Source organism: Macaca thibetana, chromosome 1 (genome assembly GCF_024542745.1).
Source record: "Macaca thibetana thibetana isolate TM-01 chromosome 1, ASM2454274v1, whole genome shotgun sequence".
Taxonomy (NCBI): domain Eukaryota; kingdom Metazoa; phylum Chordata; class Mammalia; order Primates; family Cercopithecidae; genus Macaca; species Macaca thibetana.
In genome coordinates this window covers 17405554-17431978 of record NC_065578.1, presented here as the reverse complement: position 1 = coordinate 17431978, position 26425 = coordinate 17405554, and the positions used below count along the sequence as shown (strand labels likewise).

The following is a 26425-nucleotide window of genomic DNA, read 5'->3' as shown; positions in this document are numbered from 1 at the left end:
GCAAGAGGGGTTCGGAGAACCGCGCGTCCACTGTAAGCTCAGGGGGAAGCGGGAGCCAGGGAGGTGAAGTGCACAGACTGGGCAGAGGCGGCGGGCAGAACCGCGCGGGTGAGAGGGCGCGGTGGCTGCGGGGCGGGAGCCGCTGCTGAAAGGCGGCCTGGGTTGTCGTGTGGGGTGACTGTCGGTGGAATCTTTGGCGGAGAGCGGTTTGGAAGAATGGCGAGGGGCGGCAGTGGGGAGGGTGTTGACCCTGAGCGTCCGGCCCGGGCGAGAGGGCTGTGCTGTCCCGGCAGGGCATGGGCTAATTCCCACTTACCTGGCGGGGGAGAGACCGTGGTCACGAAGGGGGTTGTCCCAGAGTGAAGCTTCTTCATCGCGCTCTAGAGTTGCTGATCCTGTGATTTCCTCAATGTGGGAAACGGTGTTTGTGCTAGAAGAGGGCGGCGCTCTTTACCTAACATAACGGGATTCAAGACTGACATCGCCTCACGCCCACCCTAAAACGCCCACCCTAGAACGTTTACGTGGCTTCCTTGTCTTTTTTTTTTCCCTGTCCTGAAGTCGCCTCATCCTCACACCCCGTCATTTTTTTCTTCCACACTCGAGTCTCTCTCTCTCATTAAAAGCTCCACCAAATATTTGAAATATCTCAACCAGAAAGACTGCAATACATTATTTTATTCGTGGAAGCTACAGACCAGCTAGGTTGAGAGTTGCTTGATATTTTCTGCTAAACGGTGAGGCATAGGGCACCTCGGAAGGTTCCTCTTTGGGCCGTTGTTTGTGTACTATTGGGTTTCCTTCTTTTCCCCAGACAGTATGGCGCTGTGGGGCCAGCGGTAAACCCTGCTTTCTGGCTTTCTGGCTGCAGATAAAGACCGCAGCTGGTGCAGGAATTAAAAGCAAACCAGAAGACACGTGGGTTCGCCCCAGTGGGTCCAAGATAGAGTCTGACTGTAGCAGGATTCGGACTGGAACAGAGGTTGCTGCAGGTACAACGCAGAGTATTAACCACTATAGAATCCCAGTGCGCCCCACACTTACTGCTCGTCGTTTTGCTTCCCCACCCCTCTTTTATTTATTTATATGTTTGTTTGAGAGACAGAATTTCACTTTGTTGCCCAGGCTGGAGTGCAGTGGCGCGATCTCGGCTCACTGCTACCTCAGCCTCTCAGGTTCAAGCGATTGTCCTGCCTCAGCCTCCCTAGTAGCTGGCACTACAAGCTTGCGCCACGAAGCCCAGCTAATTTTTGTATTTTTCGTAGAGACGGGCTTTCACCATGTTGGCCCGGCTGGTCTTGAACTCCTAACTTGAAGTGACTGATCCACGCACTTCAGCCTCCCAAAGTGCTGGGATTACAGGCGTGAGCCACCTCGCCTGGTCCCCCGATTTTTTTTTTAATGTAAAAACATTATGCGATTTTTACTTCTTTATTCTTGGGCAGCTACAAGTTCTCCTGATTTTCTCACGTGTTCTTCCCGTTTCCCGCTCTCCATTCTGATGCATGTCCCATCTTCTCTGCATCCAGCCGGTGCCCTCTATACGGGCATCCTGGGCTGTCCCATTGTCTCGTCCTGGTCTCCCCTGCTTCTCCCTCCTCTTTTTCACTTTTTGCCTTTTGAATCCCCCGCCTCTTGCCCGCTCCCGCCCCACCAACCCCATCTACTGAAGCCGAGTTGAGTGAGGGGAGAGCAAGCGGAACAGATGATTGCCTGAAGGCGGCGCAAAAAGACAGCTATCATGAGAGCCGTCGGGGCCTTCAACTTCCCCGGGGCCCTATCAGGCCCAGGCTCGGGTCGCTGATCCAGGTATTTTCAGAGGCACTGGCTTCTGAAGTAGGCGAGGGTCAACGCAGGGTGAAGGCCATTCGGCCGCCCTTCTGGCTTCAGAGGGATGCAATGCGCGCGTTTCTAAAGTGCAACAACACAATGAGTCGACTCAGCCTCTCCGGTTTTCTGAAGCTTTGTTGTCTGCACACTTTTCCTGCAGAGAGCGAACAGCAACCGTTAAACTTCAGTGATTGCTTAATCTATGGTGAGATGAAATCGTCCAACGGACGTTGTCTCTGTGGCGCAATCGGTGAGCGCGTTCGGCTGTTAACCGAAAGGTTGGTGGTTCGAGCCCACCCAGGGACGTGATTTTAAATGTTGGCAGTTGTGGCCAGGCGCGGTGGCTCAGGCTTATTAATCTCAACACTTTGAGAGACCAAGGTAGGAGAAGCCTCACTTGAACTCAGAAGTTCAAGACCAGTGAGAATCCCATCTCATTAGAATAATAATAATAAATTGCAGTTATTTCTCCTCAGGCCTTGCACTGTATTTAAAAGTGAAAGACCAGTCGCTTGTGTCATGTGCATTCCATGAGGACACAAAGCAGAAGGTTCCCCTCTGAGCCTCCTAGAAAATACGATCCCTCCAGAACAAACTAGGTTGTATGCATGGGAACCTGAAAGTATATGAAGAGAGAAACCTCAAAAATTTTGCCTTGCTTTCCACAAAAATTAACCCATCACAGTCTCCTTCAAGTGGCATCATACCTCTTCACATTACTCCTCTCCCTGCCTTTATGCTGTTGTCATGCATTTTACTTTACACGTGTTATAAACCTTCCAATCCATCTTTATTACTTTTGTTTAAAGAGTCAGATGTGTTTTTGTTTTGTTTGTTTGTTTGTTGTTTGTAAGATAAGTCTTGCTCTATCAGACAGGCTGGAGTGCAGGGGCACAATCTTGGCTCACTGCAACCTCTGCTTCCCGGGTTCAAGCGATTCTCCTGACTCAGACTCCTGAGTAGCAGAGATTACAGGCATGGGTCACCACACCTGACTAACTTTTGTACTTTTAGTAGAGAAGGGGGTTCACCATATTGGCCAAGCTGGTCTCCAACTCCTGACCTGAAATGATCCCTGCCCGCCTCGGCCTCCCAAAGTGGTGGGATTACAGGCATGAGCCACCACGCCTGGCTAAACAGTCAGATGTTAAAATTATATATTTGCCTATGTAGATGTCATTTCTAGTGGGTTTGTGTGTGTGTGTGTGTTTGTGTGTACATCCAGATTTTCTTCCGGTGTCAGTTTCCTTCTGTCTGGAGGACTCCTTTAACTTGCCTATGAGATGTCTTAAACTTGCACTATCATTCACTGATGCTCTGGGAAAAAAAAAAATTTTTTTTTTTTTGTTTTTGTTTTTTTTTACGCGGTGGCTCACGCCTGTAATCCCAACACTTTGGGAGGCTGAGGCGGGTGGATCACGAGGTCAGGAGATTGAGACCATCCTAGCTAACACAGTGAAACGCTGTCTCTACTAAAAATACAAAAAATTAGCCAGGCCTGGTGGCGGGCGCCTGTAGTCTCAGCTACTCAGGAGGCTGAGGCAGGAGAATGGTGTGAACCTGGGAGGCTGAGCTTGCAGTGAGCTGAGATCGCGCCACTGCACTCCAGCCTGGGTGACAGAGTGAGACTCCGTCTCAAAAAACAAAAAATTGTTTCCATGAGTTGATGAGTTGTATTTTAGATGTTTCAATAATTCGTGGCTTTGTGTTTCTTAATCTTTTTTTCTGCAGTGTCTAATCTGCTATTAATTGCATCCAGTCAATTTATTATCTCAGGTGTTATTGTTTTTAATCTCTAAAGTTTGATTCCGACCATTTTTATATGTTCGATACCTCTGCTTGATTCTTTGGACCCACAAAATATTGTCATAATAACTGTTTTAAAGTCCTCTGTGTTCTTTTTTTTTTTTTTTTTTTTTTTTTTTTTTTTTTAGGACGGAGTCTCACTATTCTTTCCAGGCTGGAGTGCAATGCTGCGATCTCAGCTCACCACAACATCTGCCCCCCTAGCTCAAGCAATTCTCCTGCCTCTGTCTCCCGAGTAGCTGGGATTACAGCCATGCACCACCATGCCTGGCTAATTTTTGTGTTTTTACTGGAGAAAGGGTTTCACCATGCTGACCAGGCTGGTCTCGAACTCCTGACCTCAGGTGATCCGCCTGCCTCAGCTTCCCAAAGTGCTGAGATTACAGGCCTGAGCCACCACGCCTGGCTGTCCTCTCTGTTAATTCTAACATCATGTTAGGTCTGGTTCAATTTTGATTAACTGATTATTTCCCCTCTTTATGGGTTATCGTTTCCTGGCTCTTTGCATACTTGGTATTCTTTAATTGGATACTGGACATTGTGAAGTTTACCTTCTTGCCTACTAGCTATTTTTAAATTTCTTTTTTTCCCTTGCCAGCAGGAAGTTATATTTTATAATTCCTACAAATTGTCTTGAATTTTTTCTGGGGTGCACTTAAGTGACCTGTAAACAGTTGGACCCTTTTGGATCTGCTTTTATGAACTTTTACGTGGTTCAGAAGTAGTGCTCAGTCCCAGGCTGATTATATCCCATTACGAAAGCATTAAGAATTAGGAATAATTCCAGTCTGGATGGTGCGAACGGATACTGTTTTCTGCACCGTGTGAGTACCAGACACAGTTCCATGATTTTCTTAGGTGGTTCTTTCCCTGGCACTAGTCAGCTACTCTTTTCACAATCATGCACTAACTAGTGCTCTGCAGAATACTCTGGTGGCAGAACCTGTACATATGCCCCTATTCTCTCTCTGCTCAGCTTTCTTCTCACTGTATCTTTGTCCTATGAACTCTGTCTTGCTCTCCCTGGACACTTAGCTTCACTTCCTCAATTCAGGGAGTCTGCCACCGATCCTTTTCATTGTGCCTAGCCTGGAAACAATTGTGCACCAGACTGTCATTCCCTTCCATCCCAGATTGAACTCCAGAAAAATGAGAGGGTTCAGTGTAACTGAAAACAGTTGGGCCATTGCATTCGGTTTGAACCAGTTGATTTGCATGTCTGTAAAGGAGTCTGGAAAATGAACCCTAGGCCTAATGCGAATGGTGAACAAAATCAGATCTAGAAGTAGTGAATGTATCGTAAGCTAAGCAGAATTTTTTAAACTAGCAGCGTTAGTGATTCAGGTGGAATTTCTTCCTCTTCCCTAGGTTCAGTTTCTGGCCAAAGCATGTAGTTTGGTTTGTTTTGGTTTGGTTTGGTTTGGTTTCTCACTGTCAGCATAACCTCATTTGTTACATCTGCTGGAGTCTTTATTACTCACTTGGTGAGTCTTGTCTAAATAGAGATTCAGCAGCCAGGAGCATGGCCACTGTGAGCTGAGGAAATGTGGGAAAAAAAAATTCCATTGGCTTTTTTTTTTTTTTTTTTTTTGAGAGGGAGTCTCAGTCTGTTGCCCAGGTTGGAGTGCAGTGGTGCGATCTGGGCTCACTGCAAGCTCCGTCTCCGAGGTTCAAACCATTCTCCTGCCTCAGCCTCCCGAGCAGCTGAGACTACAGGTGCCCGCCACCTCCCCCGGCTAATTTTTTTGTATTTTTTAGTAGAGACGGGGTTTTACTGTGTTAGCCAGGATGGTCTCGATCTCCTGACCTCGTGATCCACCCGTCTCGGCCTCCCAAAGTGCTGGGATTACAGGCTTGAGCCACCGCACCCGGCCGGCTTTTTTTTTTTTTTAGAGGAGTCTCACTCTATCGCTCAGGCTGAAGTGCAGTGGTGTGATCTCAGCTCACTGCAACCTCAGCTCACTGCAACCCCCGCCTCCCAGGTTCAAGCGATTCTCCTGCCTCAGTCCCCCCAGTAGCTGAGATTACAGGCATCCGCCACCATTCCCCACTAATTGTTGTATTTTTAGTAGACACAGGGGTTCACCATGTTGGCCAGGCTGGCCTTGAACTCCTGACCTCAGGCGATCCACCCACCTCCGCCTCCCAAAGTTCTGGGATTACAGGCATGAGCCACCGTACCCAGCCCCATTGGCGTTTTTGGAATAAAAGATGGTAATACATTGTCTCCTCATCAACGTGTCTGCCATGGGGGCAGGGTTGCGATACTGGAGGAATTAGTGCTTGGCCTGAAGTGTAGCAACAACCCCTCCAGCCCACTCAACTCACCTTCCAGAGAGGGAGGTAAGTTCTGGTGTGTTTCTATGGGTTTATAATCTTTAGAACTAGTAACCTTTTCACAATAGTCTGTATTCCTGGTGGATCCATGAAGTCCTGGCAAAAAAAATCATACAGTCACGGTTGATCCATGACATTTGTGCTGGGCCTTGGGCAGAACCTGAACCTCCAGGAAGACGTGTATATCTGAAGTGGGCTGGTAGAAAGCTGAAAGGAGAGCCCTTGGACCTTTGACCTGGGTCAAGGGCAGGTCCCTGAGGATTCAGATGCCTTGGCCTGCAGCTACACCAGTGCTGGCCACTCAGTGGTTCCAAGCAGCACTCTGGCGCCCAAGTGCCTAGGGGCTCCCTCCAGAGAATAGAAGGCAAAGCAAGCCCTGGATGCAGTGACCCCAAACCTGTCAAGGAGAATAGAAGGCAAAAGCCGGAGAAAAGGGTGAGAAAGTGGGTGAGAGCCTTCCGGGACCTGTACACCACACATCGGGAATTGTGTCTATTAAAACTGTTGGTTCCTGAAGCCTCTGGAGGGTGGGTTGGGCAATTACAGTTTTCTGAGAAAGATTATTTGGGGGTAGGGAAAGGTATGCATGGTTAATATAAAAATATTTGAGACAGAGTCTGGCTGTGTCACCCAGGCTGGAGTGCAGTGGCGTGATCTCAGCTCACCACAACCTCTCCCTCCTGGGTTCAAGTGATTCTCCTGCCTCAGCTCTGGAGTAGCAGGGATTACAGGCACACACCACCATGCCTGGCTAATTTTTGTATTTTTAGTAAAGACAGTGTTTCACTATGTTGGCCAGGCTGGTCTCAAACTCTTGATCTCAAATGATCCGCCCACCTCCATCTCCCAAAATGCTGGGGTTACAGGCATGAGCTGCAGAGCCCGGCCAAAAAATATTACTTTTGTGGGACACAGTGGCTCACACTTGTAATCCCAGTTATTTGTGAGGCTGAAGTGGGTGGATCACCTGAGGTATAGAGTTCGAGACCAGCCTGAATAACATGGTGAAACTCCCATCTCTCCTAAAAATACAAAAATTAACCGAGCGTGTTGGTGCACACCTATAATCCCAGCTATCGGGAGGCTGAGGCAGGAGAATCACTTGAACGTGGGAGGTGGAGGTTGCAGTGAGCCGAGATGGTACCACTGCACTCCAACCTGGGCAACAGTGAGATTCCATCTCAAAAAAAAAAAAAAAAAAAAAAAAAATCTATCTATCTATCTATCTGTCTATCTATCTATCTATCCGTCTATTCTTAGTTGGTGTGAATATGGAATATTGACTCCACACCCTTGGCTTGAGGTCCAGATGCAGCTTCAGATTGGTTTTCTCAGGCAAATCAACCTGTTCCACAGCTGTGCTCTGAGATGGAGGGCAGCCAAGCAGCACCCCCAGGAAATAACTCCTGAGCTTTCAGAGAGGTAATCACTTATTCACTGTCAGCCCGTGGAGAAATTCAGGCGTTAGAAGAGAATGAAGAGAACGTTGTGAGATTTCCTGATCTAAAACTCTACATTGTTGTGTCACCCTCAACCTCCCTTGCTGAAATGATGGCCCGCTGAAATTTGTGCGCTTCCCTCCTCACCACTCTGACTAGCAGACCAAGGTGTGGTTTGCTGGGAGCAGATTTGTTGATTAGTAATGGCATTCCTTTCATGTTTCTTTAGAATCACCTACGTATTTCCAACCTTCAGAAAAGCCAAGGTGTTGCTGCCCGATTTCAAACCGGGGACCTTTGACACGTGAAGCGAACATGTACTCACTACACTACACAAACCCTCCCAGTTCCCGGCACAAGACGTATTCCTGAAAATGTTAACGTCTGCTGTTTTTAACTACTAGAGTTTCCAATATAAGAAATGCGACGGCTTTTCAAAATTTGAGTGAAAAAGACGCCAGGAAACACAGGCAGACAGGCTGAACCCTCATTTATGGTTCCACACCTAACCCAAAACCAAGACCCTAGGGACCCCCGGTCTGGCTTCGGGATCCCGCATCTTATGCAGGGTTTCCAGGAACTGAGTGCCCGTGTGTGGGATTCTCATGGCTGACTCTCTCTGGCTCCCAGAAGCTTCAGGAGCTGATGGGTTTTGAGCGACGGAGCCCTGAGTGCCCCGTGCTACACAGGAGTGTTACTTTCATAACACTTTGCTACCTGTACTTACATCTTCTCTGCAGGAGGTGGGAATTTGAAAGGAAAAGTAACTGAAGTTTTGCTAGACTTAGAAAACCTTCTGGGTGTAGTAGAGATCCTTGTTAGATGTGGGGACAATGGCAAGCATCCCAAAGGGCTCCTCACTAGGGTGTCTGTAAAGCAATTGGAGCAAATTCAAATTAGATGGCTCAAAGAAAAGGAAACATTTTCCTGGGAAAACAAGAAATTTGGCCTGAAACTGGTTCTTTACATTTTAATACTGTTTTACAATTGGACTTATTCAGTAAAAAGGAAGGAAAGTGGGAAGAATTTCCTTACGTACAGGCTTTTATGGCCCCTACCAGGAATCTAACGTAAGAGTCACTGCAGGATGTATCTGGCTCATGTCACGCACCAAGAAACTGCGTGGGATATCCCCGATGCTCCCTTCCTAGCGGCACCCCCTGGAACACCCATGTCCTCCCCAGGGTCTTCTCAGTCCCCCAGTTCTGAAAGGGGTCCTGCCAGTTCTCCAGTGCAGGATTCCACCCCAGTGTCATCAGGAACCCCTCCCTTTTATTCAGCTAGCTCCAGCCTATATCCCCCACTGCTCAAGGGAAGTAAGCCCAACCACTACTACCAGGAGTGGAACTCTGTATCAGCCCCTGAAATCGAATCTGTGTCCATTGTGGGAGGTAGCTAGCAGAGATAAGGGAACAATCACAGTATATGTGCCATTTCCTATGTCCAAATTGGCTTTATACAAGGAGAAATTTGGCTGGTTTTTGAAGGCTCCAAGGAAGTTTATAGAGCAGTTTGTTAGGTTGATCGTGTCCTTTGATTTAACTTGGCACAACTTTCAAATATTATTGTCCACTTGCTGTACTATAGAGGAGACGCAAAGGATTCTGGGTACTGGCCTGTGACTGTACAGATAGAGTAGCTGCTCATATCCAAGGCCATGCCATTTATGTAGGAGGAGATGCACTTCCACATAGAGACCCTCAGTGGGATTATCAGAAGGGTTCCCAAGAACTTGAATGTAGAAATCACATGCTAACTTGTTTAATAGAAAGTATGAAAAGGTGTGTGATTAAGCCAGTTAATTATGACAAGGATAGAGAAGTAACTCAGTGGAAGGATGAAACTCCCATTCTGTTTTAGGGCTGCTTGGTTGAGGCACTCAGGAAATATACTAATGTAGACCTAGACACCCCGGAAGGGCGGGCTCTTCTGGGCATGCATTTTATTACTCAATCTACCCTAGACATAAGGAGGAAGTTACAAAAGGCAGGAATAGGACCCCAAGCTCCAGCAGCCAACTCTTAAACGTGGCCTTTGGAGTTTATAACAATAGGGACAGGGTAGAGGAAGAGGAGAAAACTCAAAGAAATAGCCAAACATTGCAATTGTTCACAGCTGCTTTCAGCCTCCTACTCCTTTTGAGCTACCCGTCGTGGGAAAGTGTTGCAAGAGTGGCTTTGGGATGCCCAGACAAAAGCCAGCGCGTCAGCCCCTGGGCCGGAATCAGTGTGCCTTCTGTCAGCAAGAGGGCCACTGCAGGAAAGACTGCCTCAGGCTCCAAACGGAGTCTGAGCTCCCTGGACCCCTGTTGGCTAAGAGAACACAGGACTGACAGGGCCCAAGGTCCCCAAAGCTTCTACCGGACACCTTACCATATCTACAGAAGAGCCTCAGGTAACTCTTGACATGGTGGGTAAAAATATTGAGTTATTGGATATGGGAACCACCTTCTCAGTTCTGACCTAGTCCTTGGGGCCACTGTCTTCCCACTCCTGTACTGTAATGAGGATAGATGACCAGCTAAAAGCTAGGAGATTCACCCATTGCTTTAGTTGCGCTGTGGGGAACCATATGTTTTCCCACAGATTTTTGCTGCTGCTTGAGTGCCTTTTTCCTTTACTGGGATGAGACTTACTTTCCCAATAACAGGCTGCAGTTCAATTTGTAGCACCGCAAGGGAAGGCCACAGGGCTTCCACAGACATGGAATGAGATGGGAAATGAAGAATGCCAATCACTAAAGCGGTAGTCAGGGGCCTCTCATCAAGATCCCTGCCTTTCACCATTCTTTTACCAACTTCATCTTCTTATTGGGGAACATGAGGCAACTTTAAGAGCTCTTACGGTTTCAAACAAAGCAGGGCCAAGTGCTAAGCAAACTCCACAGGGATGCCTCCCACATGAAGATATGGGAAGTATAAGGCAGGTTGACGGGGCGGGGAAACACTGAAGGCCTCTGAGTAGGGCTTTTCTAGCATTAGGAAAGGTGGGAGCACCTCCTTGAGCTGACTTATAGGTACTAGGGAGTATCTTCCTCTCTATAAAATATCTCTCCTGCACGTCTTTTGTTGTTGTTGTTTGACAGAGCATCATTCTGTCACCCAGGCTGGAGTGCAGAGGCACCATCTCGGCTCACTGCAACCTCCGTCTCCCAGGTTCAAAGGATTCTCATGCCTCAGCCTCCTGAGTAGCTGAGACTACAGGCATGCACCACCATGCTAGGCTAATTTTTGCATTTTTAGTAGAGACGGGGTTTCCTCATGTTGGCCAGGCTGGTCTCTAACTCCTGACCTCAAGTGATCCACCTACCTAGGCCCCAGTGTGCTGGGATTACAGGTGTGAGCCATCGTGCCCGGCCCTGAACATCCTTTACAGATGGGAAAGACCTTCTTCTGCACCTTATGGTGAAATTCGAAAGAGAAATAAGGATGCATTTGTCAGAGGATGGTATGAGTAATAAAAGTCACATACTTATACCCATCACTGACAAAATGACAAGCCTAATATGGTTTATATTACATGAAAGCTCAGTGAATGAATTAATATAGTCTCCTCCTATTGCCTAGAAGAGTGTGTAAGGCATATAGTCCCCTAATAATCCAAACTTTTGCCCCCAAAGTCAAACATTCAAGTAAGAGACAGGAGATATAGGTCAAGGTTTTAATCTACACACACATCAGTGATGCTACCAACCCAAAGGCTCTTATATACCTGGAGAAGCTCCAATGGCCAGCGTGGAGTTCTTCTGGGAAAAGAGCATGCTGGTGGCATTGCTGTTAGATTCAGCCTTTTCTCCAGCAGATAGCCTCGCTGTTTGTATAGATTGAATTACAACATTGAGACTAAACTAACAAAGATCTTAAAAATACTTTCGTGCTGCACAAAGATTGAGAACCCTGGCTATTTCCAAAAGGTTGCCAAGATCAAAGTCTTGTCTCTATAGAAATCCCCTGATATTCTCGTAGTCAGACGGAACCTTATGGGAAAGCAAGCACCTGAGGGGAGATGGAGACTGGAGCTTCAAACCCAGGAACCATTACAATTGCACCTTCAAACATACGGACAAGCCTGCCAACATTCCTGGGATGGCTAGAACAGCTTGGGAAAACTGTTCAGGAACTATAATTATCAAGAATATTTCAGGAAGGCTGGGCGCGGTGGCTCACGTCTTTAATACCAGCACTTTGGAAGGCAGGGGTGGGTGAATTGCTTGAACTCAGGAATTTGAGGCCAGCCTGGGCAACAAGGCAAGACTCTGTCTCTATGAAAAAGGCAAAAAAAAATAGCTGGGAGTAGTGGCATTCATCTGTGGTCTCAGCTACTCAGGAGGCTGAGGTGGGAGAGCCATTTGAGCCCCAGGTTGTAGGATGTGGTAAGCCGAGATCATGTCACTGCACTCCAGCCTGGGTGACAGCACAAGAGACCCTGTCTCAAAAAATATATATATTTCAGGAAAGATAAGATGTCCCATTTTAAAGAAGGAGAGCTGTTCAACGGATTTGTACATAGCTGAGAGTCTGCCATAATCTCTTCACTCTCTCCATTCTGGCCTGCTTTGAGTATACCAGCTTGTAGATGCCAGTGGGGGCCAGAGTGACTGAGGTGAGGACAGGAACAGAGCAAATTACCCAACCCACCAGGGACCTGTACTTGAGACTTGATCCCAGAGCTGTGTTCAGCCTAATCACTTTTTTTTTTTTTTTAATTGCTGATGATTTATTTTTAGAATTTGGTAAAACAATTTTGGATTGTATACTCTTATTTTAAAAATTACTATTATTTTTTATTGGCAAATCATAATTGTATACATATATGGGGCACAGAGTGATGTCTTGATATTTGTATACAATGTGGCATGATTAAATCAAGACAGTTAACATATCTGTCATCTCATTTACTTATCCTTTTTCACAGTGAGACATTTGAAATTTACTCTCTTCATTATTTTGAAATACATAATACATTATTAATTGACGTTAGTCACTTTACTGTACAATAGATCTCAACACTTATGCCTCCTCTCTGTCTGAAGCTTCGTACTCTTTGATCAAGAATTTCCATTCCCTCTCTTCACATCTTTCTAGCCTCTGGTAGCCATCATTCTGTGCTACTTCTACAAGTTCAACTATTTTAGATTTCACATACATGTGAGATCATATGGTGTATCTTTCTGTGCCTGGCTTATTTCACTTAGTATAATGTCCTCCAGGTTCATCTATGTTGTTGCAAAATAACAAATTTTTATTTCTTTTTTAAGGCTGAATAGTAGTCTATTGTGTATATATACTGCATTAAAAAAAAAAATCAGTTTATCTGTTGATGGCCACTTAGGCTGATACCATATCTTGTCTATTGTGAATAGTGCTGCAGTGAACATGGCAGTGCAGATATCCCTTTGACATTTGTTTCAGTTCCTTTGGTTATTTACCCAGAAGTGGGATTACTGAGCCATATAGTAATTTTAGTTTTTTGAGGAACCTCCAAACCGTTTTCCATAATGGCTGTATTAATTTACATCTCTAGCAACTATGTAAAAGATTTCCCTTTTCTCTGCATTGTCACCAATACCTGTCATCTTTCATCTTCCTGATAAAGGCCTTTCTAATGGGTATTAGGTGACTTCTCATTGTGGTTTTAGTTTGCATTTCGCTATTGATTAGTGATGCTGAGCATTTTGTTCATATACCTGTTTGCCTTTTGCAGGCCTTCTTTTGAGAGACACAAATGGCAAATGTTCAGGTTTATTGGCTGGCTTTCTTTCTTTCTTTCTTTCTTTCTTTCTTTCTTTCTCTCTCTCTCTCTCTCTCTCTCTCTCTCTTTCTTTCTTTCTTAAAACATTTCATTGTCTGGGTTTAATTTATACTTACATTTTTGTTGTTGTTGTTCTTGCTATTGTAAATTGAATACATTTCTTAATTTCCTTTTCAGATAGTTTGTTATTAGTACACAGAAATGCTACTAATTTTGTATGTTGATTTTGTATTCTGCAACTTAAAGCACAGGTAATAACAACCACAAAAATAGACAAATGGATGGCATCAACCTTAAAAGCACAGCCAAGGAAGCAATTAACAAAGTGAAGCAAGCCCACAAAATGAAAAAAAATTTTTGCAAAGCATATATCTGATAAGGGGTAATATATAAAGAACTCAACTCAATAGCAAGAAAACAACCTAACTGAAAAATGGGCAATAGGCCAGGCACAGTGGCTCACGCCTGTAATCCCAGCACTTTGGGAGTCCAAGGCGGGTGAATCACGAGGTCAAGAGATCAAGACCACCCTGGCCAACGTGGTGAAACCCTGTCTCTACTAAAAATACAAAAATTAGCTGGGTATGGTGGTGCACGCCATACCCAGTGGCCTCAGCTACTCCGGAGGCTGAGGCAGGAAAATAGCTTGAACCTGGGAGGTGGAGGCTGCAGTGAGCAAGATTGTGTCACTGCACTGCAGTCTGGCAACAGAGGAAAGAGACAAGAAGAAAGAAGGAAAGAAAGGAAAGAAAGAGAGAGAGAGAGAGAAAGAGAGAAAGAAAGAGAGAGAGAGAGAGAGAGAAAGAAAGAAAGAAAGAAAGAAAGGAAGGAAGGAAGGAAGGAAGGAAGGAAGGAAGGAAGAAAGAAAGAAAAGAAAGAAAGAAAGAAAGAAAGAAAGAAAGAAAGACAGAAAGACAGAAAGACAGAAAGAAAGAAAGAAAGAAAGAAAGAAAGAAAGAAAGAAAGAAAGAAAGAAAGAAAGAAAGAAAAAAGAAAGAAAGAAAGAAAGCCAGCCAGCCTAATCACTTTTTTAAAGTGAATCTTTAGGGCCTGCCTGCAGAGAATGACGTCTGTCAGTTTAGACAGAGGTGGTGAGCATGTAGAATGTAGGAGCTACTGAGAGATTGATGGAGCTTTATGTTTCTTATAAAAGGAGCACTCACTGGCTATATCCAGAGCAGAGGGATCTATCTTCCTGTGCATGAAAGAGGAAGGCATTGCTGCTGGGAAGCTGGTGGGAGTCATGGTGGCTGGAATCAGTCAAATATTGTTGTTCATCTAGTGAGTCCTCCAGGACTTCATCCGTTTCTTCCTCCTGGACCTCCCTCCTGAGCCTGGTGGAGTAAGCATGACAAGGGATTAAACCAAGGCAGCCTGGAACCACAGCTTCATAGCTAGTTCTGATCTGAAGCTCACGGAAGAGGCACCAAAAACCAAAGGGTCCATCATATTAAAGAGGAAGTATACAATCCACTTTTGACTGGGAGTAGAGTGTGCCTAGAGTTAGTATAGAAGTGAGAACAGCAAGTGATCAGTGCATTGACCTCATAACACACAGATAAGGCAGTAGACTCAATAACTACTCTAAGATACACTCAGGGCACACAGGACACAGAGACCCATACGGTTGGCTTCAAAATGCTGTGTTCACATTTTATTTAATATTATGTGGAGTGGTCCATTGAATATTGGCTCTTGAGACAATGCAACCTCCCAGGGCTTTAGCAGATTTTAGACCCCTAAATCTAAATACCTCGTATGGTTTCAATGTATTTTTCTTTTTTTTTTTTTTTTTTTGAGACAGAGTCTGGCTCTGTAGCCCAGGCTGGAGTGCAGTGGCGTGATCTCAACCTCAGCTCACTGCAAGCTCCACCTCCCGGGTTCACACCATTCTCCTGCCTCAGCCTCCTGAGTAGCTGGGACTACAGGCACCCGCCACCGTGCCCAGCTAATTTTTTTTGTATTTTTAGTAGAGACGGGGTTTCACCGTGTTAGCCAGGATGGTCTCGATCTCCTGACCTCGTGATCCGCCCGTCTCGGCCTCCCAAAGTGCTGGGATTACAGGCTTGAGCCACCGCGCCCGGCCGCCAATGTATTTTTCAAGGTAATTTCCTGGCTATAAAATATCTGCCAACATAATTCAGGACAACTGTGCAGAAACCAGATACGCATCTCACTTTGGTTTTTAAACATACAGGTTTTAAAGATACAGAAACCAGGGATCCCTGGTTAGTTTACGTTTTGGTAAGACTGTCTACTTAACTAAGTGTGAGAAATTTCTAGGACATAGGAACCAATGCAAGAACTGCAAAGGGAACAGAGAACCCTTTTTAAAAGGACACATTGTATAATCTGTCAACAAAAAAGTAACAATCAGCAGTTTCTGATTTTTCTAGATCTGGGACTTTTAACCTCTTGAGCCCTTGACCCTGGAATCTTCTCTAGAATTGGTCAGTCCACCATCAACCCCTTCATCATTCAGAGGTACCTGGGAGCCAGTAGCTTTTGCCTGTCTTCATTTTTCTTACTGTTTTGATTTTCTGCAAACTAAAATTAGAAAGAGCTAGTCAGAAATTAAGCAGGTCCCGGCCGGGCATGGTGGCTCACGTCCGTAATCCCAGCACTTTGGGAGGCCGAGGCAGGCGGATCACAAGGTCAGGAGATCGAGACCACGGTGAAACCCCGTCTCTACTAAAAATACAAAAAAGTAGCCGGGCGTGGTGGCGGGTGCCTGTAGTCCCAGCTACTCAGGAGGCTGAGGCAGGAGAATGGCTTGAACCCGGGAGGCGGAGCTTGCAGTGAGCCGAAATACTGCCACTGCACTCCAGCCTGGGCGACAGAGCGAGACGAGACTCTGTCTCAAAAAACAAAAAACAAAAAACAAAAAAAACAACAACAAAAAAAGAAATCAAGCAGGTCCCATTTCACACATTGCACACATGGGGCCTATATGATCAGGGACATAACACTTTACATGTGTGTTCAGAATGCTCTGTGAGAATTACTGCAGGAGGCCTCAGGTTGTGTCTTTAGAGAAGTGGCCTGGCAGGCTTGCCTGAGCCCACTGGACAGGGTGTCCCTGAGGTGGTGAATCATCACCAGGACATCAGCTGCCTGAAGCAGAGCAAAAAGTTTAAAATGTCTTTTGTTCCCCAGCTCAAGGAATACTTGCCTGCTGCCCTTTGGACTTCTCCAGTTGTAACCTTCCTTCCTGCCACAGGCTGGTTGCCAGACCATGACTGTGTGTCCCATTGCTGCTCACACACAGAACCTGCTCCAGTCTCGGAGAGGACAAATAGCCCTGTCCTACCTTTACTCCAAAACCAGAGGACGGCCCAGGTGCCTTCAAGTCTGTCCCTGTTGTGCTTCCTCAGATGTTCTTGGAGGTAATTCTTTTTTTTTTTTCTCAGTTTGTTAGTGAGAATTCGGGGTGATTCTATGAAAAATATTCCAGTATAAATCAAGTTTTCCAACACCAGCTTCTACTATATCCAGTGCCTAAACTAACCCCAAAAGATTTGGACAATTTATTGGGACCTGAAAATAAATAAATAAATACATACATACATACATAAATAACCCTGAAAGAGAAATACGCTCATGAACATTAAGATACTCCTTCAACTGATGTGTACAGCAGCCATGGAATTATGATTTGACCCACTTCACAAATGAGGAAAAGAAATTCGAGAAGGTTCAATCACTTGCACAATGTGAGTAAATACAGTACTAGACTAGAGCGCAGGTGATTCTGATTCTTAGTCCAGGGGTCTTCCCATTCTAACAAGCTGCCTTCTGTCATACTCTTCTTTCTGACCACAAAGATTGAATGGAGCCTTCTGCTTCTGGTCAAGTTGGTGTAATAGGGACTAGATTTGTCCTCTACCTTAAACAACTAAGAAACTGGAAAAAGAATTTTAAACTATAGCTTCAGCATTGGATATAGTGCAGTACAGTCCAGTGATCCCTGAGAGAGAGAAAATAAAAGAGGTGAGCCCTATGATTGCTCCAGTTTACTGCCTGAGATTTTCTTTTTTTTTTTTTTTTTTTGAGACGGAGTCTCGCTCTGTCGCCCAGGCTGGAGTGCACTGGCCGGACCTCAGCTCACTGCAAGCTCCGCCTCCCGGGTTTATGCCATTCTCCTGCCTCAGCCTCCCGAGTAGCTGGGACTACAGGCGCCCGCCACCTCGCCCGGCTAAGTTTTTGTATTTTTTTTAGTAGAGACGGGGTTTCACCGTGTCAGCCAGGATGGTCTCGATCTCCTGACCTCGTGATCCGCCCGTCTCGGCCTCCCAAAGTGCTGGGATTACAGGCTTGAGCCACCGCGCCCGGCCTGCCTGAGATTTTCACCTGCAGAGCAGGGAGGGAGGACCCAGGCAGAGCCTGGTAGTAAGTTTGAAGAAGTCAGAGTGGCTAGACATCACAGGACAGACTAGAGAGTAGATTGCTGCACAGACAGAATGCCTTGGATATCTGTCTTCCATCTTCAGCGAAGTACTGATTAGTACGTGTATTTGAGGAAATTAGGCAAAGCAGGGAAGAAAACTTCCCAAAAGGAATAATCTCTGTAGCTCACACAGAGCTTACAACACTTGATGTTTCCATCAGCTAGAGTGAAAATCCCTTTTAGTAAAGGGAGCATTGGTTAGAACAGGGGTCCCCAACCCCCAGCACTGGTCCATGGCCTGTTAGGAATAGGGCCGAACAGCCGGAGGTGAGCAGCCGGCAAGAAAGCATTACAGCCTGAGCTCTGTCTCCTGTCAGATCAGCGATAGCATTAGATTAGCATTGGAGCACAAACTCTATTGTCAACTGTACATGCCAGGGATCGAGGTTGTACGCTCCTTATGAGACTCTAACTAGTGCCTGATGATCTGAGGTGGAACAGTTTCGTACTGAAACCACCCAACTCCCACCCCTACCAACCCACCCCCACCTCGTCTGTGGAAAAACTGTCTTTCATGCAAACAGTCCCTGGTGCCAAAACTGTTGGAGACCACTGGCTTAGAATCTTCAAAAGACTATTGCCTCCAGTGTAAACTATGGACTTTGTGTGATAATGACATGTCAATGTAAGTTCATTAACTGTAACAAATGAACCATTCTGGAGAGAGATGTGGATAGTCTAGGAGGCTATGCATGTGTGGAGGCAGGGGGTATATGGGAACTTTTGGTACTTCCTGCTCAATTTTGCTGTGAATCTGAAACTACTCTAAAAAATAATGTCTATTTTCTTCAAAGGCATATTGCCTCCATAGTATGAAAAAAATAGCCGTTGACTAATAGCTGCTCTTATCCTGCCTAAAAAAATTAAAAAGCCAGCTTGAAAAGACGCAAATGTTTTTAAGTAACTTTGTTGTATACCAAAACAAAGCTAAAATAATTTTAACACAAAATGCAAAAAATCCAGCACTCAATAAGTTACAATTCACAATGTCTAACAGCAAATCAAATAATGTTAAGAATGCAGAGAGACAGAAACTATAATCCATGATGAGAAGGGGAAAAAAAATCTATCTACTTAAACTGACTTAGAAAGGACACATCAGATGAGAATTAAAAAACAATAGAAAGGACACAGATGACAGAGTCTGTAGACAAGGACACTGAAACAAGTATAACTATATTCCTTGTATTAAAGAAGCTAGGCCGGGTGCAGTGGCTCATACTTGGAATCCCAGCACTTTGGGAGTCCAAGGTGGGCGGGTCACCTGAGGCCAGGAGTTGAAGACCAGCCCAGCCAACATGGTGAAACCCTGTCTCTACAAAAAATACGAAAATTAGCTGGGCATGGAGGCACACGCCTGTAATCCCAGCTACTCGGGAGGATCACTTGGGAGATGGGAGGGTCACTTGGGTCTAGGAGTTTGTTGCTGCAGTGAACCAAGATCATGCCACTGCACTCCATTCTGGATGACCAAGTGAGACCCTGTCTCAAAGAATAAAAACAAAATAAATAATAAAAGGATTTTGGTCAATGTCTTCATATAGTTCTTGCTGCAAACCAATGTTAAATGTTATACTGGCATCTTTTCCCCCACTGGGGAAGCACATTAGTTTTGTTTTTTGTTTTTTTGCTGTTGTTGTTGCTTTTAATAGACAGGGTCTAGCTCTGCTGCTCAAACTGGAGTGCGATGGCGTGATCACAGGTCACTGCAGCCTCAAACTCCCAGGCTCCAGGGATTCTCCTGCCTCAGCCTCCTGAATAGCCACGACTACAGGCACGTCACCACACTCAGCTATTGTGTGTGTGTGTGTGTCTGTGTGTGTGTGTAGATGGAGTCTCACTATGTTGCCCAGGCTGGTCTCAAACTCCTGGGCCCAAGTTATTCTCACACTTTGGCCTCCTAAAATATTGGAATTACAGGTGTAAGCCACCACACCTGGCCCATGTTGGCTTTTCACTTAACTTGAGGACAAGTTTGATATTCATAACTCCTAACCCCACTCTCCTTTTCTATGTGTGGGTTGCTTTGTGTTATAATCTCTATATACATATTTTGTGCTTGTCACTTATGATTTTCATTCTAACTCCACAGAGTTTCTTTCCAATCTGTCACAATCACTGAAATAATTTATGCATATCTCTTTAAATACATGTAGGGGCCACCTAATTTGGAATGACTTATAAACTGTTACTCTATGTTTGAAGCAGTTTTTATGGAACACTAATGATTTGCATTGAGCCAAAGCCATTTGCCTGAGGATATATTCTCAGACAGAGCATGGTAAAAACCAAGGTCATGAGTCTGTGCTGGTTGGTGGTGATCGACAGCATTCCTGTGCAATGGGGATTAGTGGGATAGAAACTGAGGTTTTAAAGATGGGCTTAGATAGGCAGAAGAGAAGTGATCCCCTGATGTACCTCTTCACTTCCTATGTATCAATTCCTCCCTGGTTTTGTGAGACTGAGATAGGGAGACTCTTATGGAATATCTGTCCCTTCCCTTCAGCTGCCTGACTTTCCTGGGCTCCTGGCTGGCCTACACATGTGTAACGATGGTCACCTCCACATTCATGACAAATAGGACAGAGAACCAACAAACTGCATATCCTACGTGCTAACCTGAAACTAGACTGTGTGATAGTATTAGTTTGTGAGATATATCAGAAACTATATGATTTTAGTCCTTTTAAATTTATTCAGATTTATTTTAAGGGCTAGCATATGGTCTATCCTATAGAACATCCCATGTGTACTTGAGAGGAAGTATATTCTGTTTTTGCTGAGTGGAGTATTCTATAGATGTCTGGTAGGTTATGTTGTTTAAATCTTTTATTTCTTTACTGATCTTCTGCCTAGTTGCTCTACCCATTATTGAAAGTTGTGGTATTAAAGTCTCCATCTACTATTGTTAAATTGTCTATTTCTACCTTCAGTTCTGTCAGTTTTTGCTTCCTTTGTTTTGAGGCTCTGTTAGATGCATATGTATTTATAATTGTACTCTGTTCCTGATGGATTAACCCTTGTATCATTACAAAATATCCCTCATTGTCTTTGGTAACTTTTTTGTCTTAAAGTCTCTTGTTTATTTTGTCTGGTATTAGGATAGTTGTTACTGAAACACCAGAGGTTTGATTTAAGTCTTGCTGCTCACTGCACAGAAAGACATTCACTGAGCCAACTCATATTGCCAGGGAAGAAGACTTTCATCAGATACTGCAACTTAGGAGGTAGGAAATCAGTCTGAAATCCATCTTCCTGACCAACAAAAATTCGGGGTTTAGACAGCAGGGAAGAAATGTAACTACATGCAGGAAAACAGGAATTAGGGAGAGGTAAGAAGGAAGAATTGTTCAACAGGAAGCAGGTGGTCACTTAGGCAATTATGATGGGGTAAGGGGTCTGACATCTCATTGTGCAGATGTGATACTCTGGTAAATTTCAGTTCTTTGATACTATCCGGAAGGCCCCATGGTTGGTTTCCTGAGAAAGGAACTCAGATAACACAAATGTAACTTTCTCAAATTTTAAGACTGAGAGGGTCAATTTCTATGTTTATTCAAAAGAAACCTTAAACATCAGTTCTATGGGACAATTCGATTGGCTTAAAAGTCACTTAAGGTTTCTCATGGTTGCTAATTACATAATTATGTTACATTGTATGGCAAAGGGATTTTGCAGATACAATTAAATTAACCTTAAAATGGGGAGATAATCCAGGTTGACTAATCTAATCACATGGGCCTTTAAAGTCTGGGTCTAGAGGTCAGAGATCAGCAAACTAGGAAGTCAGAGAGATCCAAAACATGTTAGTGATTCAATGAGGAAGAAACTCTTCATTGCTGACTTTGAAGATGGTGAGAGTCACAAATAAATAAATTCCTCAGTCCAACAACTTCATAATTAGTGCTACCTGCAATTATGAGCTAACAATATTTTTAAGTGCATTTACAATATGTGGTGAACAGATTCACATTGTCTCTGCCTAGTCTTCTCTTTTGCTTTGTCCCTGCATGCTACTATGTCTGTCTAGATGGGCGGACACAAACGCCAGGCCTTTGTGCAGCCTTCTCTCCTCTCTTGGAATGCTGTGGCTCTCTAGAGCCAGATAGCACTGCTGAAGGTAGCTGAGTACAGGCAACTGGTGGTGTTAGAAGCCACAGGCCTTTGATTAATCCAGGCTCTAACCCTTACCCACCTCAAAGTCCTAAGAGTCCTCCTTATAGTTTCCTATCAGATTTATACAGATTATTACCCACAAACCTTGCTCTTCCTTGGACCCCTAAGGCCAGGGCTTCTAATATCTTCATCACTTTTGAAGTATCTAGTAACTCTTCTTTCTGGAGTTTCAGTTACTTCATCCCCACTGCCTAGTGAAAAGTCACCAGATGACCAGTCCAAAGCCTCATACACACATCACGGCTAAACAGTGACTGGATGATATTTTGTCTAGATCAGCCATGGGTATTGTCAAATGTGACAAGGTGATCAAATCCAACAGAAAATTCCAAATTATGGGGACAGGGCCTCTGAATTGGATAAATCCCTGCAGAAAAATAAATAAATAAATAAATAAATAAAATTTAAAAAAGGGAGAGCAGGGAAAAAAAAAAGGCAGCCATGAAGAAAATAAAGGTTTTGGCCGAGTGTGGTGGCTCATGCCTGTAATCCCAGCACTTAGGGAGGCCGAGGTGAGTGGATCACGAGGTCAGGACATCGGGACCATCCTGGCTAACACGGTGAAACCCCGTCTCTACTAAAAATACAAAAAAAATTAGCCGGACATGGTGGCGGGTGCCTGTAGTCCCAGCTAGTCAGGAGGCTGAGGTAGGAGAATAGCGTGAACCCAGAAGATGGAGCGTGCAGTGAGCCCAGATCACACCACTGCACTCTAGGCTGGGCGACAGTGCGAGGTTCCATCTAAAAAGAAAAAAAAAAGAAAAAAAAGAAAAGAAAGGTTTTGTCTACCTGAGGGGCTTTATTTATATAACAAGGCCACATTTGCTAGCCAAAGCAAACTAAAAGAGCAATGGTTGTCACCTCATACCCCAGACTGCAGTTCAGTAGCTAAGGTTCTGCCCCTTTTGCCACCATGACAACCTGGGTTCGCTTCCTAAATCAATTTCTTTCCAGTTTGATATTTGTGTTACTTTTGAACATTTTTTCCAGGAAGTTTTTTTTAGCAGGATCTTTGTTGGCTTTCACCCCAGCTGTTACAGAACAGCTTGACTGAATTCAAAATCCAGACGGTCAGATGGTATCCTGAGAAGATGGTGGAATGAGAAGCACCTGGAATCTAGACAACAACTGCATGGGCAGGATCTGTCTGATGTAAATATTTCTGAACTCAGGAGCCTACTGAAGGCTTGCAACTTCCGGAGGAAGGCCTAGATGGTAAATTGTAGATAATTTCAGTCAATTTCAGCCCTTAGCACAATAGCAGCTACCCAACACTACCTCCAACGCAGTCAGCTTGTGTTCCTACAGTAAGCTGCACACATCTTTCAGGATCCAGAATGGCCAAAAAGGATGCTGTCTCCAAATATTGGGGGTCTGGGCCAGGTGCAGTGGCTCATGCCTGTAATCCTAGCACTATGGGAGACTGAGGCGAGTGAATTACCTGAGGTCAGGAGTTCAAGACCAGCCTGGCCAACATGGTAAAACTCTTGTCTCTACTAAAATTAGCCAGGTGTGGTGGCAGGCACCTGTAATCCCAGCTCCTCAGGAGGCTGGGGCACAAGAGTCACTTGACCCAGGAGGCAGAGGCTGCAGTGAGCTGAGATCACACCACTGCACTCCAGCCTGGGTGACAGAGCAAGACTCCATCTCAAAACACACACACACACAGACACACACATACACACACATTGGGGCTCTGTTCTCTAATGGCTGATTGCAGCACAGAGACAAAGAGGCTGGCAGCTACTGTTGTACCTCCCCCCATTGTAGCAAGCTCCTCACCCTAAGCTGAAGCAATTTCCAGAAAGTTTAAAGGGACGGTACCCTTTTTTCACCTTCCCTCAATTTTTCTCTTTTTCCCCTTTTGGGAGCCAGACATTAAATGATAAAATATTCAAGAATAATTGCATATATAGGTAAAATTAGGTTGTGACCACACACCCAGGGAAAGGTTCAGGCTCAGAAAACATCTGTGAAGACCGTAAGTTTATACCTCAGGGCTGATCCTTGGCATACACATAACCTACAATAATCAAAAAACAAAACAATAACGAATAAACAGAAAACCCTGAGGAAGGAGGAGAATCTAGTTTCTAGAGTTAACCACACTAGTCGATTCAAATGTCCAGTTTTCAACAACAACAACAATAAAAATAAATAAAAATAGGCCGGGCGCGGTGGCTCAAGCCTGTAATCCCAGCACTTTGGGAGGCCGAGACAGGTGGATCACGAGGTCAGGAGATTGAGACCATCCTGGCTAACACGGTGAAACCCCGTCTCTACTGAAAAAACACAAAAAAACCAGCCGGGTGAGGTGGTGGGCGCCTGTAGTCTCAGCTACTCTAGACTTGCCCAGACTTGCATTGTGGAATTTCTAAAGAAGAGGGAGAGAAGGGCAAGAGAGAATATTTGAAGAAATAATAGCTGAAAACTCCCCAAATTTGATGAAACACATGAAAACAGACACAGTAACCTAACAAACTCCAAGTAAGATAAACTGAAAGAGACCTACACCAAAACACATTATAATCAAACTTTCAAACATCAAAGACAGAGAATCTTTAAATCGGTAAGAGAAAAGCAACTGGTCACATGCAAGAAATCTTTAATAAGATTATAAACAGATTTCTCATCAGAAACTTTGGAAGCTGGAAGGACGGGAAATCAGAAGCTGCCAATGGCCAGGAGTGGTGGCTCATGTCTATAATCCCAACACTGGGAGGCCGAGGCAGGCAGATCACTTGAGGTCAGGAGCTCAAGACCAGCCTGGCCAACATGGCAAAACCCTGTCTCTACTAAAAATACAAAAATTAGCCAGGCATGGTGGTGGGTGACTGTAATCCCAGCTACTTGAGAGACAGAGGTGAGACAATCACTTGAACCTGGGAGGCGGAGGTTGCAGTGAGCCAAGATCACACCACTGCACTCAGGCCTGGGTGATAGAGTGAGACTCCATCTTCATAAACAAACAAACAAACAAACAAATGAACAAACAAAAGCTGCCCATGAAAGGGAAGAGGATCAATAAATGGGTATTCCAAAAAAGTCAAAAGTCACACAAATAGCAAGCCAAAATAAACTGGTTCCCTGACTGGAAATTGAACAGGCTATGGCAGCAAAAGCACAGAACTTTAAGGACTGAACTGCAAGGTGAGCAGACTTTGTTGTGAATCCTGGAAGGGATCCAGAGCAAGCAGTTTGAGCTGATGAAGAATTTTAACTTTGTTTTGGGTCAAATTTTGCTCTTTAATTTAGTCAAGAGAATTTTTTCCCTACACAACACAGATAATATTGTCAAGACAATTTTTAAGGGTAGCCATGACACTAGTATGTGCCTTTCTTTTAATTTGATCTTCCTATCAACTGTTTAAAATAAGAGATCTCTAAAATCTTTTTTTTTTTTAATTCAGGTATCTAATTTAAGGGATCCATCTTCAGGCCATTGGCAATTAGAATTTCCAATGGTGTAATTATTCCAACAGCAATTTAACCACATAGCCTCTTTGTGGAAAGTGCAGGATGTCATTTTCCAGGCTGACCTTCTGGGAAGGGCAAAGAAGAGGCAATTCCGAAGATTCCCCTGCAAGAAAAAAGTTCAATGCAAGGAGTAGGCGACAGGTGGTTAAGGATGATGTCTGCCTCCAGTAACCCACAAATTTGTGGGGGCTTCCTGTCACAGACCTGTGAATCTATGATACCAGGTAGGCCCTCTTGCGACTGAGCTTTCCTAGGACTAACCAGGTAACAAGAGTTGAGATGACAAAAGCCTCAAAGGGATGGGACTTCTTAAGACAAACCCCAAGAGCTTGACATAGTCAGAACAAAAAGTGTGCTTGGGTTCCCAGCCATTTTCAGACAGGCCACCTAGTATGATCTGAAAATGACTACCTCTTACCAGATAGCAGAAACCAAGAGGAAGTGCTCCCACTTGGTCACAAGTCAAGCTCTCAAGGACATAAAATAAGATGAGAAGGAACCTCAACCAGTACCCCCTTTTATGACAGAATAACACATAGAGACAAAGAGGAACAGACAATTTCTGGGAAGAAAAGGATTAAACAACATGAATTGGTACCACAAAGTACCAAAAAGCACACCAGAGTCACTACACCCAAGACTAGTCACACAAATTCTTTTCTCCAATTAAGCAAGATTTTGGAGAGGGAAAAGAAAGAAACAGTGAGTTTTACTGTCCACTTGATCAGATTCCACACAGAGGAGGAGGCCGGGAGCCCCGCTGGTAAAAAGAAATTCTTACCTTTATGACAGCTGATCAGATCCTGGATTATTCACTGTAGATTCCAGAAGAGCAGAGCTTTCGTATCCTGCTTACATCTCCAAAACTGTAGGGACCAATGGAAACCCTCCCTCTTAACCCTCTGAAGTTTCACTCAAAAATCAAGTCACAAAAGCAGATTAATTGGAGAAATGCCATAAAATGTACTAACATGTACATGGGGAGAGCCACAGAGTGATTACCCTACCCTACCCACAATGGGATGCAGAAGCTTATCTACCATCTCGAGGTAACAGAATGAATGAGGGCTCAAAGTATGGCCAAAACCAGGTACCATCAGAGTTAGAGGTATATCCATGTATTGTGGGCAAGACAGGTTATGGGAGGGAGAGAAGAGGGGCTT

At 44.7% G+C, this 26425-nt stretch overlaps 1 non-coding gene across 1 annotated transcript; it reads left to right on the top strand.

Annotated features, from left to right (window-relative positions):
• The first annotated feature begins 2062 nt into the window (after positions 1 to 2062).
• On the top strand, positions 2063 to 2136 carry TRNAN-GUU (transfer RNA asparagine (anticodon GUU)). The gene has a single exon. It is a non-coding gene; the product is annotated as a tRNA-Asn (tRNA).
• Positions 2137 to 26425: the final 24289 nt, after the last annotated feature.